Here is a 5,125-nt window from a genome sequence, read left to right on the forward strand (position 1 = left end):
AGGGCATCTCCAGGGACAGCATGTGGTGGGGGTGGGCAGTGAGTGGAGCCTCACAAAGTGAGGGACAGTCCACGTTGGAGTGACCAGAAGGTAGAGCACTAAATCCAGGTACGCATGGGGAAAGGAGGGCTCTGCAGTCTCAGGAAAGGCAGTGGGGAGCCAGGAGGCGCAGGGAAGGGGCACTGGCGAGTGATTGCTGCACCCTCAGGGAAGAATCACAGGCTGGAGCCTTGCCTGAGTTATGCTGTGGACATGCCTGTGGCTGGCCCTGCACCACCCATGTCCGGACCTGTACCTGTCCCCATCCTGCTGACCTGACTCCCTTCTCTACCTTGGACCTGCCTCCACACTGCAGTCAAGAAAGCCTTAGAAAGGGATGCTGGGACCCAAGCAGCACCCAGAGCAGATTTTAGGTGCAAAAGATGACCATATATCCACAGCAACACTTGCCTGACAGCCAATGTAAAGGTGTAAGGAGACCTTCAGATTTGGACCTCTACTCAGCTAACATTGCACGCAGAGTCTTAGCTGGATGAAAAAGTGAGGGCAGCCACTTGTGTCAGACTTTACAATGCACAGTTAGGAGAGGCAGCTCCAGCTCCCTCGAGAGCTGTGCTGGAGTCTTTCAGGAGCAGGCTGAGGTGGGGCTGGCACTGCCAGGGTGGGTGGGGAGAGGGCAGCTCCCCTCTGCCATGCTGGGGCTGGGGCTGGGGCTGGGGCTGGGCACAGCTTTTCCCTGGGGAGCTCCCTGAGGAACCACTCCGGGGGATCCTCCACCTCTGCCCTAGCAGCAGCACCAGCACTCAGGGTGCCAGCAGGAAGTGCACAAGGGTGGAAGGGGGACAGGCTGCCCAGGGGGAGCATTGAGACCTTTTCTGTGCACGCAGGGATGGAGTGAGGAAAGCCAGAGCTCAGCTGGAGCTGGCACCAGAGATCTTGGACATGAAAAGGGCTGGGGCATTAAATGTCTTTTTTGCCTCAGTTTTCCAGGGGAAGCTCTGCCTGAGGCCCCCCAGTTATGGGGGTGTGAGCAGACAGCTGTGCTCTGGGATGTGCTGGGGTGTGGTGCAGAAGAGAGGCCGTGCAAGGCTGGCCTTTTCTCTTGTGTCTGGATACGGAGACCTGCAGGAGGATGGAGCTGGCCATGGAGCACCCCGTAGCTGGGGTGAGCAGCCAGTGCTGGAAAGGGGTGATGTGAGGAGCTGGTCTGGGACGATGGCCCTGGCGCAGCTTCCCCAGTGTGTCCGTGCAACACAGGGAACAACCTGGGCTCTTCTCTTCTGCACCTGCCATGTCCTGGTGCCTTTCCCAGGAGACCTGCATTTGCCCTGCAAGCACATGGCCATGTGCTCCACACTGCTGTTCACACGCAGAGTAACTGTCTTCTGGCATTTTTCCTCTCCTGAGCCCTTTCCAGCTCAGCCCAGACCCTCCCCGGCTTTCCCCACCTCCCCTGCCCTCTCCCCAGACCACCCAGCAGAGCAGCCCAGCCTGGGGTGGCCCCCAGCAGTGCCTGCCGAAGGGGGCTGCAGAGATCTGGGAACTCACTCCTCAGCCCCAGCACCTCTGAAGGGCACAGCAGGTCCTGGGGGGCAGAGAGGGGTGTCAGCCCCCCCATCAGCCCCCGGGGGGAGGCTGGGAGCCAGCAATGGCACAAAGAAATGGAGGCCACTCACTCCATGTCTCCACTGCTCTCATCACCAGGAGATCCTTAACCCTGGCTGCCTGCAGCCCCTCTGGGCAGCCCCTCTCCCCAGCACAGCACAAGAGTCCTGGCACCGGGGCTCCTCAGGCAGCTCCAGTGACAGAGCAGCCTGCCCTGAGCTGACACACACAGAAACAGGTTTTCATTTATTCCTCCCCACAAGCACACAATTGCTCCTCTGCTCTTCTCTGGAGACATCCCTGCTCCCCAGAGGGCCTTTCCCCAGATCAGTGTGTCCATGCTGGCCTCGCTGGCCATTCCTGCACCCCTCCCCTGTGCTCCCCGCAGGGTCCCAAGCTGGCAGTGCTGCTCTGCAGGGCGAGCAGGCTGTGGGGTGGCTCCGCACTGGCCGTGCTGGTCAGGGCAGGCCCAGCTGGACCAGCATCACTGCACCTGACAACACCCTCGCCAGGGTCTGTGGCTGTGCAGGATGCTTGGAGCAATCACAGGGCATTTCCAAGGGCTCAGGGGTGTCATAGACCCAGCCCACTGCCTCTCCTGAGACTGCAGAGCCCTGATTTGGTGCATTCTTCGGTTCAGTCCTTTGCTTTGTGTGACTCCACTTGGTTTTGGGAGACTCTACTCACTGCCCATCCCATGAATGTGCTGTCCCTGGAGACCCCCTGTGAAATTCTGGTGTCTCAGTACTCCCTTCCAGAAGGATGGGCACCCATCACTAGCCCTCTAATAGGTGGGACAGTCCCTGGCAGAGACCTCTTGACCACTCACCCTCTCCAGGGGCACTGGACACCCACAAGTGACAGCTGAATCCAGCCCTCATTCCCTCACACATCACCCAAAAGAGCTGATGCCCCTTAGCCCATGGAAATCCCAGGCACGGCAACAGGGCCTTTTGGGGGGCAATTCCCTGAGCTCTTTCTTGGCTCCAGCTCGGGAAGAAGAGCCCAACCTTCAGGCACAGTACTAAGAAGATCCCCTTTTATTACAGTGGTGCTACTTGGGAGGCCAGCTCTGACACAGTGATCAGCAGCTTTACAGAAGGTCTCTGGTTCAGACGGATGGGCTTTGTGCCTCTGGAGAAGTGGGAGGAATTCAAACATTTGTGTACAAACATGACTTTCACAGACAGAATGCGCAACGCACGAGAGGTGCCTGAGATAACCTGGGAGTTGCTTGTGAGGAGAGATGGGCAGCTCATTGCTGCTGAACTAGTACCGGCTGAATCAGCTTCCTCACTGCCTCCTGGAGCTCCTTGTTCCTCATGCTGTAGATGAGAGGGTTCACTGTTGGGGGCACCACCGAATACAGAACGGACAGCACAAGATCCAGAGCTGTGGAGATGGAAGGGGGCTTCAGGTAGGCAAACATGACAGTGCTGACAAGCAAGGAAACTACAGGCAGGTGAGGGAGGCACATGGAAAAGGCTTTGTGCCTGCCCTACTCAGAGGGGATCCTCATCACAGCCATGAAGATCTGCACATAGGACATCACAACGAAAACAAAGCACCTGGAGACTAAACAGGCAGTAACCACAAGAAGCCCAACTTCCCTGAGGTAGGATTCTGAGCAGGAGAGCTTGAGGATCTGGGGAATTTCACAGAAGAACTGGTCCACAGCATTACCTTGGCAGAGAGGTATTGAAAAGGTGTTATCAGTGTGCAGGAGAGCATAGAGAAAACCACTGGCCCAGGCAGCTGCTGCCATTTTGACACAGGCTCTGCTGCCCATGATGGTCCCGTAGTGCAGGGGTTTGCAGATGGCAATGTAGTGATCGTAGGCCATGACTGTGAGAAGAGCATATTCTGCTGAAAATGAGACGAGAAGCAGAAAGATCTGGGCAGCACATCCTGAGTAGGAAATGGCCCTGGTGTTCCACAGGGAATTGGCCATGGATCTGGGGACAATGACAGAGATGGTGCCAAGGTCAAGGAGGGAGAGGTTGAGGAGGAAGAAGTACATGGGGGTGTGGAGGCGGTGGTCGCAGGCTACGGCTGTGATGATGAGGCCGTTGCCCAGGAGGGCAGCCAGGTAGATGCCCAGGAAGAGTGAGAAGTGCAAGAATTGGAGCTCCTGTGTGTCCGCAAATGCCAGGAGGAGGAACTCGGTGAAGGAGCTACCGCTGGACATTTGCTCCCTCTCGGCTTTGGGGGAACAACAGTGGCTAGTTACAGCAGTCTTCTCTGAGCCAAACCCATTGCACTTGTAATAGAAATCCCCACATCTCTCTGTGCTTTACATTCATTCAGCGCTCTGTCTGGAGCTCTGGTGCATGCTGACTGAACGTGACATGCAGCGCAGGCGCCCCTGCTCATGGTCTCCAGAGGAGTCAGTTTTGCTCTGTCAGAGGGTGTAAATGGAGGTGTCAATCAGCCCCACGTATTTGGTGGGACACCAGAAAATGGTCGCCATGATGTGCAGAAAGGGGTCTTGTGTCCAATGACACAATGGGAATATTCTCTATTTACCAGAATGACAGATGAATACAGCACTCATGTCAGCTCTCTCTGAAAAAGAAGACCCTTGAGAGGGAGTCATCTCTCCCAGCCTTGCCCTCTTGAACAGAGGTGTCTGTATCTGGATCAGTCATGCCAGATCCTGATCGAGCAAGGCAGAGAAACAGTCAAGTGAAGGCAGGGGCTGACCTGACCCTTTCTAGATGTCTCTGTCCCAATGAGATGGACCCTCTCCTCACATCAATTCACCATCTGTGCTCTATCTCCAGGTACTGTAGTGGGAGTGGGAAGGGACTGCCTCTGATGCACACATCCTGCAGCAGATTATGTCCACCCCTTATGTGGAAGGGCTGTTCCACTTTTAGACACCTATTTTTTTTTACAAAAAAATGACCTGCAGCAGAGATCTGGTCATTGATTTCGTTTTTAGATGCCTCCATCTCACTGTGGGAGCATTCTTGGACAGGGTAGGAATCTTTGGCATTTCAATTGCTCTCAGCATGAGCACTTGTGCATCCCAAGGGGAAAAAAGGGCTCGCTGTGACTTTGTACAGAGTCAGGGGATCTGGTCTGTCAATGAGTCTTGCCCCTCACTGACCTGTGCTTGCACCTCTCTCAACCAAATGACAATCACACTCAGACGTTCCCCTCAGAAAGAAACCGGACTGAGCTGAGAGTGGAGGACTTCAGGTTTTAAGGGAAGATTTTCAATTTCTTGTCTCTCAGGCCAGATATGGAGACCGTGATGAAGAGCATGGTAAGATTAGCTCATTTCCCAGCCCCACAGGGTGCGTTTCCTGGAGCTGCACAGGTTTCAAGGTGGCTGGGGACAGCTCACTCCCATGCAGACCCCTCTGTTGCACAACTCGCAGTGTCAGTGTCTGAACTGCAGCTGAAACCCCCCCAACCCCAGATGGCCTGAGAGAGGAAGGGGAGCATCCTGGACAGGAGGGGAAACAAGGAGCAACCCCATGATCCTGCTGCCAAGGGAGGCAAGGAGAGAGAG

The 5,125-nt window shown here is 55.7% G+C and overlaps 1 pseudogene; it reads right to left on the reverse strand.

Annotated features, from left to right (window-relative positions):
• Window positions 1-2,860: 2,860 nt before the first annotated feature.
• Window positions 2,861-3,793, reverse strand: LOC136995971 (olfactory receptor 14A16-like; annotated as a pseudogene).
• Between the last annotated feature and the right edge of the window lie 1,332 nt (window positions 3,794-5,125).

This window comes from Apteryx mantelli, unplaced genomic scaffold (genome assembly GCF_036417845.1).
Source record: "Apteryx mantelli isolate bAptMan1 unplaced genomic scaffold, bAptMan1.hap1 HAP1_SCAFFOLD_20, whole genome shotgun sequence".
Classification (NCBI taxonomy): domain Eukaryota; kingdom Metazoa; phylum Chordata; class Aves; order Apterygiformes; family Apterygidae; genus Apteryx; species Apteryx mantelli.